This window comes from Oncorhynchus gorbuscha, unplaced genomic scaffold, assembly GCF_021184085.1.
Source record: "Oncorhynchus gorbuscha isolate QuinsamMale2020 ecotype Even-year unplaced genomic scaffold, OgorEven_v1.0 Un_scaffold_1473, whole genome shotgun sequence".
NCBI classification, from domain to species: Eukaryota; Metazoa; Chordata; class Actinopteri; order Salmoniformes; family Salmonidae; genus Oncorhynchus; species Oncorhynchus gorbuscha.
The window spans coordinates 62387-77725 of record NW_025746243.1 but is presented as its reverse complement, the minus strand read 5'-3'; the positions used below and the strand labels follow the sequence as shown (position 1 = coordinate 77725).

The 15339-nt window shown below is 47.0% G+C and overlaps 1 pseudogene; it reads left to right on the top strand.

Moving 5' to 3' along the window:
* The first annotated feature begins 1258 nt into the window (after nucleotides 1-1258).
* On the top strand, nucleotides 1259-12079 carry LOC124022892 (annotated as a pseudogene).
* The last annotated feature ends 3260 nt before the right edge of the window (nucleotides 12080-15339 follow it).

The window sequence follows — 15339 nt, the reverse complement described above, 5'->3', positions numbered from 1 at the left end:
CACTCAACAAGGACTAATCTGATTGGAGCTCGTCTGTCATCAGGTTACAGAAGTACGCCATAGCAACCTACTACGTGCCAATAGATTTATACACACAGAACCTACACTTTTCAGTCTGAAACCGCTTGACAGACCGCTTATAGGGGATAGTTTTTACCTTGTCCTCATGGTCTGCTGTCTGTCTGTCTGTCTGTCTGTCTGTCTGTCTGTCTGTCTGTCTGTCTGTCTGTCTGTCTGTCTGTCTGTAACTGTCTCACTCTCTCTCTCTCTCAGTCTCTCACTCTCTAACACTCTCTCTCTCTCACTCTGACCTCTCACTCCTCACTCTCTCTAACAGTGTCTAATAGGATCTCTCTCTCTCTCCTCTCTCTCTAACTCTGTTAATAGGAATCTCTCTCTCTCTCTCTGGTCTGTCTGTCTAATAGGAATGCTGACCTTCAGTCCTCTGGTCTGTCTGTCTATAGGAATGCTGACCTTCAGTCCTCATGGTCTGTAACAGTGTTAATAGGAATGCTGACCTTCAGTCCTCATGGTCTGTAACAGTGTTAATAGGAATGCTGACCTTCAGTCCTCATGGTCTGTAACAGTGTTAATAGGAATGCTGACCTTCAGTCCTCATGGTCTGTAACAGTGTTAATAGGAATGCTGACCTTCAGTCCTCATGGTCTGTAACAGTGTTAATAGGAATGCTGACCTCCAGTCCTCATGGTCTGTAACAGCGTTAATAGGAATGCTGACCTTCAGTCCTCATGGTCTGTAACAGTGTTAATAGGAATGCTGACCTTCAGTCCTCATGGTCTGTAACAGTGTTAATAGGAATGCTGACCTTCAGTCCTCATGGTCTGTAACAGTGTTAATAGGAATGCTGACTTTCAGTCCTCATGGTCTGTAACAGTGTTAATAGGAATGCTGACCTCCAGTCCTCATGGTCTGTAACAGTGTTAATAGGAATGCTGACCTTCAGTCCTCATGGTCTGTAACAGTGTTAATAGGAATGCTGACCTTCAGTCCTCATGGTCTGTAACAGTGTTAATAGGAATGCTGACCTTCAGTCCTCATGGTCTGTAACAGTGTTAATAGGAATGCTGACCTTCAGTCCTCATGGTCTGTAACAGTGTTAATAGGAATGCTGACCTTCAGTCCTCATGGTCTGTAACAGTGTTAATAGGAATGCTGACCTTCAGTCCTCATGGTCTGTAACAGTGTTAATAGGAATGCTGACCTTCAGTCCTCATGGTCTGTAACAGTGTTAATAGGAATGCTGACCTTCAGTCCTCATGGTCTGTAACAGTGTTAATAGGTGGCTTGATGGTCCGTCATGTGAATTTCAATACCAGTGATCCCAGGGGACTCAATCTAGCCCCCAGTTAGCCCCCAGCTAACTCCCAGCTAGCGCTCAGTTAGCTTCCAGTTAGCTCCCAGTTAGCCCCAGTTAGCCCCCAGCTAGCCACCAGCTAGCCCCCAGTTATCTCCCAGTTAGCCCCCAGCTAGCCCCTACCCACTGGCTCAGATGTAGTTTAACACTTTAGTTTTCCTCACTTTTTCTCTGATTTCAGGTATTGACTTCAAAATCAGGACGATAGAGTTGGACGGGAAGAAGATCAAGCTCCAGATATGGTGAGTTTGCCTGGCTACCCAGACTCCTAGCTCCAGATATGGTGAGTTTGTCTGGTTACCCAGACTCCTAGCTCCAGATATGGTGAGTTTGTCTGGCTACCCAGACATGGTGAGTTTGCCTGGTTACCCAGACTCCTAGCTCCAGATATAGTGAGTTTGTCTGGTTACCCAGACTCCTAACTCCAGATATGGTGAGTTTGCCTGGTTACCCAGACTCCTAGCTCCAGATATGGTGAGTTTGCCTGGCTACCCAGACTCCTAGCTCCAGATATGGTGAGTTTGCCTGGTTACCCAGACTCCTAGCTCCAGATATGTTGAGTTTGCCTGGTTGCCCAGACTCCTAGCTCCAGATATAGTGAGTTTGCCTGGTTACCCTGGGCCTGGGTAGCCAGGCAGCCCTGAGTGGATCTGAAGTGTAGTGTTGACTGCCTTGTGGTCAGTGATAGCTTGGAGAGCCTCTGTCAGCCCTGAGGGTATCGAAGTGTATTGTTGACTGCCTTGTGTTCAGTGATAGCTTGGAGAGCCTCTATCAGCCCTGAGTGGATCTGAAGTGTAGTGTTGACTGCCTTGTGGTCAGTGATAGCTTGGAGAGCCTCTGTCAGCCCTGAGTGGATCTGAAGTGTAGTGTTGACTGCCTTGTAGTTAGTGATAGCTTGGAGAGCCTCTACTACATTATCAACATGGTTGTTACGTTGTACTGACGTTGTTCTGTCTCTCCCAGGGTAATGTAGTAATGCTGTAGCTACTGCATTATCAACATGGTTGTTACGTTGTACTGACGTTGTTCTGTCTCTCCCAGGGTAATGTAGTAATGCTGTAGCTACTGCATTATCAACATGGTTGTTACGTTGTGCTGACGTTGTACTGTCTCTCCCAGGGTAATGTAGTAATGCTATAGCTACTGCATTATCAACATGGTTGTTACGTTGTACTGATGTAGTTCTGTCTCTCCCAGGGTAATGTAGTAATGCTGTAGCTACTACACTGCCAACATGGTTGTTACGTTGTACTGACGTTGTACAGTCTCTCCCAGGGTAATGTAGTAATGCTATAGCTACTGCATTATCAACATGGTTGTTACGTTGTACTGACGTTGTACAGTCTCTCCCAGGGTAATGTAGTAATGCTATAGCTACTGCATTATCAACATGGTTACGTTGTACTGACGTTGTTCTGTCTCTCCCAGGGACACAGCCGGTCAGGAGAGGTTCAGGACCATCACAACAGCCTACTACAGAGGAGCTATGGTAAGATCTGTCCCCTGTCACAGGTCTCCAAAAGGTCACAGACTGAAACTACACAGATAAAACAACTCCGTGGAGGTTATGTAGTGTGTGTGTGTGTGTGTGTGTGTGTGTGTGTGTGTGTGTGTGTGTGTGTGTGTGTGTGTGTGTGTGTGTGTGTGTGTGTGTGTGTGTGTGTGTGTGTGTGTGTGTGTGTGTGTGTGTGTGTGTGTGTGTGTGTGTGTGTGTGTGCTGTGTGTTTTGTGTTGTGTGTGGTGTGTGCGTACGTTTTGTTTGTGTGTGTGTGTGTGTGTGTGTGCGTGCGTGTGTTTGTGTGTGTGTGTGTGTGTGTGTGTTGTGTGTGTGTGTGTGTGTGTGTGTGTGTGTGTGTGTGTGTGTGTGTGTGTGTGTGTGTGTGTGTGTGTGTGTGTGTGTGTGTGTGTGTGTGTGTGTGTGTGTGTGTGTGTGTGTTCAGAATGGGAGTCATCTTTTATAATGAGTTGTAGCCTACTCTGTCTACCTGTCTGCGTATGTCTCCGGTCCAGTCATATTAAACAGTGTCTCTAGTTAAACTAGATGTATCTATGTACTGCCTGTTAACGCCAAGGCCCATCTTACAGATGTGTTGGTTCTGTGTGAAGTGGTGAATACGATGGAATGGACAGTTTGATAGGAGACTGTATACACACATGACCTCTACTAACTCTACTCTGTCTCCTCCCTGCTGTTCTACACTACATGCCCTCTACTAACTCTACTCTGTCTCCTCCCTGTTGTTCTACACTACATGACCTCTACTAACTCTACTCTGTCTCCTCCCTGTTGTTCTACACTACATGACCTCTACTAACTCTACTCTGTCTCCTCCCTGCTGTTCTACACTATATGACCTCTACTAACTCTACTCTGTCTCCTCCTCCCTGCTGTTCTACACTACATGACCTCTACTAACTCTACTCTGTCTCCTCCCTGCTGTTCTACACTACATGACCTCTACTAACTCTACTCTGTCTCCTCCCTGTTGTTCTACACTACATGACCTCTACTAACTCTACTCTGTCTCCTCCCTGCTGTTCTACACTACATGACCTCTACTAACTCTACTCTGTCTCCTCCCTGTTGTTCTACACTACATGACCTCTACTAACTCTACTCTGTCTCCTCCTCCCTGCTGTTCTACACTACATGACCTCTACTAACTCTACTCTGTCTCCTCCTCCCTGTTGTTCTACACTACATGACCTCTACTAACTCTACTCTGTCTCCTCCTCCCTGCTGTTCTACACTACATGACCTCTACTAACTCTACTCTGTCTCCTCCTCCCTGTTGTTCTACACTACATGACCTCTACTAACTCTACTCTGTCTCCTCCTCCCTGCTGTTCTACACTACATGACCTCTACTAACTCTACTCTGTCTCCTCCTCCCTGTTGTTCTACACTACATGACCTCTACTAACTCTACTCTGTCTCCTCCCTGCTGTTCTACACTACATGACCTCTACTAACTCTACTCTGTCTCCTCCTCCCTGTTGTTCTACACTACATGACCTCTACTAACTCTACTCTGTCTCTCCTCCCTGTTGTTCTACACTACATGACCTCTACTAACTCTACTCTGTCTCCTCCCTGCTGTTCTACACTACATGACCTCTACTAACTCTACTCTGTCTCCTCCCTGCTGTTCTACACTACATGACCTCTACTAACTCTACTCTGTCTCCTCCTCCCTGCTGTTCTACACTACATGACCTCTACTAACTCTACTCTGTCTCCTCCCTGCTGTTCTACACTACATGACCTCTACTAACTCTACTCTGTCTCCTCCCTGTTGTTCTACACTACATGACCTCTACTAACTCTACTCTGTCTCCTCCTCCCTGCTGTTCTACACTACATGACCTCTACTAACTCTACTCTGTCTCCTCCTCCCTGCTGTTCTACACTACATGACCTCTACTAACTCTACTCTGTCTCCTCCCTGCTGTTCTACACTACATGACCTCTACTAACTCTACTCTGTCTCCTCCCTGCTGTTCTACACTACATGACCTCTACTAACTCTACTCTGTCTCCTCCTCCCTGTTGTTCTACACTACATGACCTCTACTAACTCTACTCTGTCTCCTCCCTGCTGTTCTACACTACATGACCTCTACTAACTCTACTCTGTCTCCTCCCTGCTGTTCTACACTACATGACCTCTACTAACTCTACTCTGTCTCCTCCCTGCTGTTCTACACTACATGACCTCTACTAACTCTAACTCTACTCTGTCTCCTCCTCCCTGTTGTTCTACACTACATGACCTCTACTAACTCTACTCTGTCTCCTCCCTGCTGTTCTACACTACATGACCTCTACTAACTCTACTCTGTCTCCTCCTCCCTGTTGTTCTACACTACATGACCTCTACTAACTCTACTCTGTCTCCTCCCTGCTGTTCTACACTACATGACCTCTACTAACTCTACTCTGTCTCCTCCTCCCTGCTGTTCTACACTACATGACCTCTACTAACTCTACTCTGTCTCCTCCCTGTTGTTCTACACTACATGACCTCTACTAACTCTACTCTGTCTCCTCCTCCCTGCTGTTCTACACTACATGACCTCTACTAACTCTACTCTGTCTCCTCCTCCCTGTTGTTCTACACTACATGACCTCTACTAACTCTACTCTGTCTCCTCCCTGCTGTTCTACACTACATGACCTCTACTAACTCTACTCTGTCTCCTCCCTGCTGTTCTACACTACATGACCTCTACTAACTCTACTCTGTCTCCTCCTCCCTGCTGTTCTACACTACATGACCTCTACTAACTCTACTCTGTCTCCTCCTCCCTGCTGTTCTACACTACATGACCTCTACTAACTCTACTCTGTCTCCTCCCTGCTGTTCTACACTACATGACCTCTACTAACTCTACTCTGTCTCCTCCTCCCTGTTGTTCTACACTACATGACCTCTACTAACTCTACTCTGTCTCCTCCCTGCTGTTCTACACTACATGACCTCTACTAACTCTACTCTGTCTCCTCCTCCCTGCTGTTCTACACTACATGACCTCTACTAACTCTACTCTGTCTCCTCCTCCCTGCTGTTCTACACTACATGACCTCTACTAACTCTACTCTGTCTCCTCCCTGTTGTTCTACACTACATGACCTCTACTAACTCTACTCTGTCTCCTCCTCCCTGCTGTTCTACACACGGTTAGCTAGAATCCTTTTTTCAAAACCTAAAAAGGTCCATATAGCATGCACGATTGATTTTGTATTTCCACTCGTTCAATTTGCAAAGAAAGGAATCTGTGAAAATCTCACCCTGAAAGTTGTTTCAACCAATCATATCACGTTCGTATTTATTCCTCAGAGATCCTAGAACGTAACCAGACTCCACTCTATCATTAGGGGTGTAGTATATCCTATAGGACACCATGTCAGAGATCCTAGAACGTAACCAGACTAAACTATATCATTAGGGGTCTAGTATATCCTATAGGACACCATGTCAGAGATCCTAGAACGTAACCAGACTTCACTCTATCATTAGGGGTGTAGTATATCCTATAGGACACCATATCAGAGATCCTAGAAGGTAACCAGACTTCACTCTATCATTAGGGGTCTAGTATATCCTATAGGACACCATATCAGAGATCCTAGAACGTAACCAGACTTCACTATATCATTAGGGGTCTAGTATATCCTATAGGACACCATATTTGGTCAGAGAGCGACGTCTTCATGGCGTGCCGATGATACGGCCGGTCTTCATTTATTGACTTTCTTTGTCAAAATAAGCACCAATTGGGGGTCAAAACAAAGCTAGCTAGATAGCCAATGAGCTGGGCTTTACGGGAGTATCAGGAAACCCCTTCTCTGTTGCTAAATGTTGGCGCTAACCTTTTGCGACATCATTTTTTTGGACACAAAGTATAAGAATATTAAGAGTTATGAAGTTACGAAAACTAGTTGTTTTGCAAATGTTGAACTTGAATAATATGGCTACTAATACTTGGAAAGTTAAATCAAAGTCCAAGTAAACAGATTTGACAATATTCTTGCATAATTTTTTTTATATGAATGCGAATGTCTCCTTCACGATTTGCCCAAATGTCCCAGGGGGACTAAAAGTCTTGTAGTTCACTCATACTTCAAGTTATCTGTCTGAAAAGTTGCACATACCCTCTGCTGCCATCTTGTGGACACTATCCGAATTACAACCAGAGTGATGGCTTTAGCTGTGACCTTTCTCTTGCATTTCAAAGATGGTGACAGAAAAACAAATGGTTGGTTTTGTCTTTGTATTTTCTTCTACCAGATCTATTGTGTTAAATTCTCCTACATCTCTTTCACATTTCCACAAACTTCAAAGTGTTTCCTTTCAATTGGTACCAAGAATATGCATATCCTTGCTTCAGGTCCTGAGCTACAGGAAGTTATTTTTTAAATTTTATTTTACCTTTATTTAACCAGGCAAGTCAGTTAAGAACAAATTCTTATTTTCAATGACGGCCTGGGAACAGTGGGTTAACTGCCTGTTCAGGGGCAGAACGACAGATTTGTACCTTGTCAGCTCGGGGATTTGAACTTGCAACCTTCCGGTTACTAGTCCAACACTCCAACCACTAGGCTAGTTAGATTTGGGTATGAGTCATTTTAGGTGAAAATTGAATAAAAGGGGGCGGATCCTTAAGAAGATGTATCCTGTGGTCAGTTCCACTGCCTCAGAGTTCTAGTAGAATAGTCAGAACGATGTCTATTCCACCTTATTCATGGCTGTGTGTCCGGTTAGAAAATGTACTGTTCTTATGTTTTGCTTACTAACCAGGTTCTATATATGTCAACTTTATATATATGTAAATACATGTTTGGAAAAACAACCTATTATTATTTTATCGAGGCAGATTATTCTGGGTTTATAAGGGCTTCAAGCTTGTGGTGATAACAGCCAAGACCCAAGACCCTTACTTGACTACAGCACAGACATACAGACATTTCACCGGGTCATGTCTGGAATGGCGCTAGGTTGGGTCTTTTCCTGTTAATGTCACGGCGTGTCACTTCCTCTGACGTCACTTCCTGTCCTTTGTCCAACAGGGTATCATGCTAGTGTATGACATCACTAACGAGAAGTCCTTCGAGAACATCAAGAACTGGATCAGGAACATTGAAGAGGTATGAAGCTACCGCAGCAGGTAGCCTAGCAACAATCAGGTGTGAAGCTACCGCAGCAGGTAGCCTAGCAACAATCAGGTGTGAAGCTGCCGCAGCAGGTAGCCTAGAAACAATCAGGTGTGAAGCTACCGCAGCAGGTAGCCTAGAAACAATCAGGTGTGAAGCTACCGCAGCAGGTAGCCTAGCAACAATCAGGTGTGAAGCTACCGCAGCAGGTAGCCTAGCAACAATCAGGTGTGAAGCTACCGCAGCAGGTAGCCTAGCAACAATCAGGTGTGAAGCTACCGCAGCAGGTAGCCTAGAAACAATCAGGTGTGAAGCTACCGCAGCAGGTAGCCTAGCAACAATCAGGTGTGAAGCTAGCCGCAGCAGGTAGCCTAGAAACAATCAGGTGTGAAGCTACCGCAGCAGGTAGCCTAGAAACAATCAGGTGTGAAGCTACCGCAGCAGGTAGCCTAGAAACAATCAGGTGTGAAGCTACCGCAGCAGGTAGCCTAGCAACAATCAGGTGTGAAGCTACCGCAGCAGGTAGCCTAGAAACAATCAGGTGTGAAGCTACCGCAGCAGGTAGCCTAGAAACAATCAGGTGTGAAGCTACCGCAGCAGGTAGCCTAGAAACAATCAGGTGTGAAGCTACCGCAGCAGGTAGCCTAGCAACAATCAGGTGTGAAGCTACCGCAGCAGGTAGCCTAGCAACAATCAGGTGTGAAGCTACCGCAGCAGGTAGCCTAGCAACAATCAGGTGTGAAGCTACCGCAGCAGGTAGCCTAGCAACAATCAGGTGTGAAGCTACCGCAGCAGGTAGCCTAGAAACAATCAGGTGTGAAGCTACCGCAGCAGGTAGCCTAGCAACAATCAGGTGTGAAGCTACCGCAGCAGGTAGCCTAGCAACAATCAGGTGTGAAGCTACCGCAGCAGGTAGCCTAGCAACAATCAGGTGTGAAGCTACCGCAGCAGGTAGCCTAGAAACAATCAGGTGTGAAGCTACCGCAGCAGGTAGCCTAGAAACAATCAGGTGTGAAGCTACCGCAGCAGGTAGCCTAGAAACAATCAGGTGTGAAACTACCGCAGCAGGTAGCCTAGAAACAATCAGGTGTGAAGCTACCGCAGCAGGTAGCCTAGAAACAATCAGGTGTGAAGCTACCGCAGCAGGTAGCCTAGAAACAATCAGGTGTGAAGCTACTGCAGCAGGTAGCCTAGAAACAATCAGGTGTGAAGCTACCGCAGCAGGTAGCCTAGCAACAATCAGATGTGAAGCTACCGCAGCAATCAGGTGTGAAGCTACCACAGCAGGTAGCCTAGAAACAATCAGTAGCAATACTCAGTCTTCTCTCATTCTGTCTGTCAGTAGGAATACTCAGTCTTCTCTCATTCTGTCTTCAATGTCTCAGTCTTCTCTCATTCTGTCTGTAGTAGCAATACTCAGTCTTCTCTCATTCTGTCTTCTGTAGCAATCTCAGTCTTTCTCTCATTCTGTCTGTAGCAATACTCAGTCTTCTCTCATTCTGTCTGTAGCAATACTCAGTCTTCTCTCATTCTGTCTGTAGCAATACTCAGTCTTCTCTCATTCTGTCTGTAGCAATACTCAGTCTTCTCTCATTCTGTCTGTAGCAACTCTGAGTCTTCTCTCATTCTGTCTATCTGTAGCATCCTCTGACGTGGAGAGGATGATCCTAGGAAACAAGTGTGACATGAACGACAAAAGACAGGTGTCAAAAGAACGAGGAGAAAAGGTATGGAGGGTCTCCGAGTTTCAGGGTCTCTGTGTGTTTCAAATAAGCACTGACGAGTCTGAGATGTCTTGTTGCAGGGTGCGTTGGAAACAATGTGATTACGTTCCAGATAAAAGAGAAACCCACACACTGCTCTTCATAGTATCTTTGGTGAAACCCCCCACACTGCCCTTCATAGTCTCTTTGGAGAAACCCCCACACTGCCCTTCATAGTCTCTTTGGAGAAACCCCCACACTGCTCTTCATAGTCTCTTTGGAGAAACCCCCACACTGCTCTTCATAGTATTGCTCTTCTTTGGAGTGAAACCCCCACACTGCTCTTCATAGTCTCTTTGGTGAAACCCCCACATTGCTCTTCATAGTGTCTTTGGTGAAAACACCCATCATAGTGTCTTTGGTGAAACTGCTCTTCATAGTGTCTTTGGTGAAACCCCCACACTGCTCTTCATAGTCTCTTTGGTGAAACCCCCACATTGCTCTTCATAGTCTCTTTGGAGAAACCCCCACACTGCTCTTCATAGTATCTTTGGTGTAAATGTACTCCCAGTTGTATGTTTGACAATACCCATAATATACAGTATGATCTATTGTCTGTCATAGCCAGCCCAGTTCTCCCTTCATGATGTAGTACAATTCCCTTTTGTAACAGAAAGGTACCATCACTTTTACGTTCTGTGCTATGCCTCTTGGAATGTGTTGCATGGGAGGGGAGGGGGGGGTGCTGCTGTTGATTCTTTTTAAAGGTACATCTGTTATTAACATGAATTGTTCTCATAATGTTTTATTTGTCACAGTTGGCGATTGATTACGGCATCAAGTTCTTAGAAACGAGCGCCAAATCCAGCCAGAACGTGGAAGAGGTGAGTTCTGTTCCATACTATTCATTTATACCTATTTATTCATTCTTCTCTCAGTCTTTTTCCATTGAAAACAGGACTTTTTTTTTTCTCCCTCTAATCAACGTGTTCCTGAAGTATACATTTTGTTTTGTTTTTGAAACACAGTCCTTTTTCACACTGGGAAGAGACATAATGACGAGACTCAACAGAAAAATAGTGAGTTTATGTTTGTTGTTTTGCAGATGATGATGCTCATATGATGTGCTGTATTCTTATCCAGAACGTAGGTTCCAACTGTTGTTGACAGCAATGGGATCTTAAGAGTGGTAATTGACCTTTGACACAAACCCTTTCACCCCCCCCCCTCCGCTTTAGAACGACAACAGTCCTCCAGGAGGAGGTGGGCCGGTCAAGATCACAGAGACCCGGTCAAAGAAGAGCAACTTCTTCAGATGTTCACTGTTCTAGTGGATCCGTCCTCTCCTTTCCTTGGACTGATACAGCCTTTACCTGCCCTGCCGCTTCCCCCTGGAGCTGAGCAGAATACACCCCCAACCCCTCACATGGAACCAGGCTACCTACCTAGCACTCCTCCAACCCCTCACCTGGAACCAGGCTACCTACCTAGCACTCCTCCAACCCCTCACCTGGAACCAGGCTACCTACCTAGCACTCCTCCAACCCCTCACCTGGAACCAGGCTACCTACCTAGCACTCCTCCAACCCCTCACCTGGAACCAGGCTACCTACCTAGCACTCCTCCAACCCCTCACCAGGCCTGGCTACCAGGCTACCTACCTAGCACTCCTCCAACCCCTCACCAGGCCTGGTACCAGGCTACCTACCTAGCACACCCCCAACCCCTCACCAGGCCTGGTACCAGGCTACCTACCTAGCACTCCTACAACCCCTCACCAGGCCTGGTAGCAGGCTACCTACCTAGCACTCCTCCAACCCCTCACCAGGCCTGGTACCAGGCTACCTACCTAGCACTCCTCCAACCCCTCACCAGGCTACCTACCTAGCACTCCTCCAACCCCTCACCAAGCCTGGTAGCAGGCTACCTACCTAACACACCCTAAACCCCTCACCAGGCCTGGTAGCAGGCTACCTACCTAGCACACCCCCAACCCCTCACCAGGCCTGGTACCAGGCTACCTACCGAGCACTCCTCCAACCCCTCACCAGGCCTGGCTACCAGGCTACCTACCTAGCACTCCTCCAACCCCTCACCAGGCCTGGTAGCAGGCTACCTACCTAGCACACCCCCAACTCCTCACCAGGCCTGGTACCAGGCTACCTACCGAGCACTCCTTCAACCCCTCACCAGGCCTGGTAGCAGGCTACCTACCTAGCACTCCTCCAACCCCTCACCAGGCCTGGTACCAGGCTACCTACCTAGCACTCCTCCAACCCCTCACCAGGCCTGAAACCAGGCTACCTACCTAGCACTCCTCCAACCCCTCACCAGGCCTGGTACCAGGCTACCTACCTAGCACTCCTCCAACCCCTCACCAGGCTACCTACCTAGCACTCCTCCAACCCCTCACCAGGCCTGGTACCAGGCTACCTACCTAGCACTCCTCCAACCCCTCACCAGGCCTGGTACCAGGCTACCTACCTAGCACTCCTCCAACCCCTCACCAGGCCTGGTACCAGGCTACCTACCTAGCACTCCTCCAACCCCTCACCAGGCCTACCTACCTACCAGGCTACCTACCAACCCCTCACCAGGCCTGGCTACCAGGCTACCTACCTAGCACTCCTCCAACCCCTCACCAGGCCTGGTACCAGGCTACCTACCTAGCACTCCTCCAACCCCTCACCAGGCTACCTACCTAGCACTCCTCCAACCCCTCACCAGGCCTGGTACCAGGCTACCTACAAAGCACTGGGTCTTGGCCAGGCTAGGCTACTTATTGCTGCTGAACTGCCTGGCTATTCTGTAGGCTACAGAGGAAAGTGACTCGCCATCCCATTTTTAAAAATGACACGTTAGAGAACCCAAAACAATTCTGAAAAGAACAAGGAATGCCCCTCAACTGCACCCCTCTCTCTCCCTTCCCCAAAGGAGTTAGTCTAGTCTTGCGTCCCAAATGGAATCCTATTCCCTATGTAGTGCACTACTCTTCACCAGAGCCCTATTATGCAGGCCCTGGTCAAAAGTAGTGCACTACATAGGGAATAGGGTGGCATTCTGGATGCAGTACATTTCTCCCCTCTCCCCCAACAGCTCTGATTGACAGTTGAACCCTGTCTTCTGTGTTCTTTAACTCACCCCTGGAAACGCTTTGTTGTTTGTTCAGCTTCCTGTTTAGCTGAAGCTGCCTTCCCCCTGGCTTCCTGTTTAGCTGAAGCTGCCTTTCCCCTGGCTTCCTGTTTAGCTGAAGCTGCCTTTCCCCTGGCTTCCTGTTTAGCTGAAGCTGCCTTTCCCCTGGCTTCCTGTTTAGCTGAAGCTGCCATTCCCCTGGCTTCCTGTTTAGCTGAAGCTGCCTTTCCCCTGGCTTCCTGTTTAGCTGAAGCTGCCTTTCCCCTGTATCCACTCGATGCACAGTTAACTTTTTCTTTTGTTGTCGCGTGTCTTGTCTTTCTTTACCTGCCTTTATCTTTCTGCGGGAAAAAAGATTGACACCTGAAGGATTGGAAGAGTTTGTTTGACGTGGATCTCGGGTTGGTTTGCTATTAGAGAAGAATATAGTCATTTTTTAAAGTGATGAATGAACATGACTGCAGGGAGAGATGAAGAGAGGATTGTACTGCATGTTCTGCCCACACTAGAAAGGAAAATGTAACTGTTGTTTAGTATTCTACCAAAGCTGATGACTTCATTGTGGTGGTTGTTTCACCAATGTCTTTATTTTTTATTTTTTTTATCTTTTAGTTTTATATAATCTTTATGATAATCGCACTGGAGATCGTTATGGATGTTTCAAGGATTGTTAAAACACCGCCTCTGTCAAAAAGGACGCTGCAGTCATTCGACGATGCATCCCTGGTCCAGAGCACTAAAGGCTAGATTCAGAGCCGCTCTTCAGAACCGCTCATTGCTCGGCACTTCAACTGATGACGGTCTCAGAATTGGCTTCACTCAATTGGACGTAATGAATGACTAGTTTTAATGTTGTTACTTAGTAATGCACTTACAGAAGGAGGTTTCTCAATTACTCCAATTTAAAACCACTGAGCAGCCTCTACTCAACTTAAAACCACTGAGCAGCCTCTACTCAACTTAAAAACCACTGAGCAGCCGCTACTCAACTTAAAACCACTGAGCAGGCTCTACTAAAATTAAAACCACTGAGCAGCCTCTACTAAACTTAAAACCACTGAGCAGCCTCTACTAAACTTAAAACCACTGAGCAGCCTCTGTGCTTTGTCTTTTTAAAGCCTTGAATGTTGTTGTTGTTGTTGTGTGTTTTGAAGTTCAGACTTTCTCCCATTTTATTCACTGAAAACGGGCCTCAGTTTGCAGCACTGATTTGAGTTGACAGACCTTTCTGAAGAAACGACCACAACCACCATGGTAGCAGATACCGACTCATACAACGACCACAACCCCCACGGTAGCAGATACCGACTCATACAACGACCACAACCCCCACGGTAGCAGATACTGACTCATACAACCACCACGGTAGCAGATACTGACTCATACAATGACCACAACCCCCACGGTAGCAGATACCGACTCATACAACGACCACAACCCCCACGGTAGCAGATACCGACTCATACAATGACCACAACCCCCACGGTAGCAGATACCGACTCATACAACGACCACAACCCCCACGGTAGCAGATACAGACTCATACAACGACCACAACCCCCACGGTAGCAGATACCGACTCATACAACGACCACAACCACCACGGTAGCAGATACCGACTCATACATTGACCACAACCACCACGGTAGCAGATACTGACTCATACAACCACCACGGTAGCATATACCGACTCATACAACCACCACGGTAGCAGATACTGAGTCATACAATGACCACAACCACCAAGGTAGCAAATACCGACTCATACAATGACCACAACCCCCACAGTAGCAGATACTGACTCATACAATGACTACAACCACCATGGTAGAAGATACCGACTCATACATCCAACAGGGTAGCAGATACTGACTCATACAACCACCAGGGTAGCAGTTACTGACTCATACAACCCCCACCGTAGCAGTTACCGACTCATAAAACCACCATGGTAGCAGATACTGACTCATACAACCACCACGGTAGCAGATACCGACTCATACAACGACCACAACCCCCACAGTAGCAGATACTGACTCATACAACCACGACAACCCCCACCGTAGCAGATACGGACTCATACATCCACCACGGTAGCAGATACCGACTCATACAACGACCACGGTAGCAGATACAGACTCATACAACCACCACGGTAGAAGATACAGACTCATACAACCACCACGGTAGAAGATACAGACTCATACAACCACCACGGTAGAAGATACAGACTCATACAACCACCACAACCCCCACGGTAGCAGATACTGACTCATACATCCACCAGGGTAGCAAATACTGACTCATACAACGACCACAACCACCATGGTAGAAGATACTGACTCATACAATGACTACAACCACCAGGGTAGCAGATACTGACTCATACATCCACCAGGGTGCAGATACTGACTCATACAACCACCACGGTAGCAGATACTGACTCATACAACCACCACGGTAGCAGATACTGA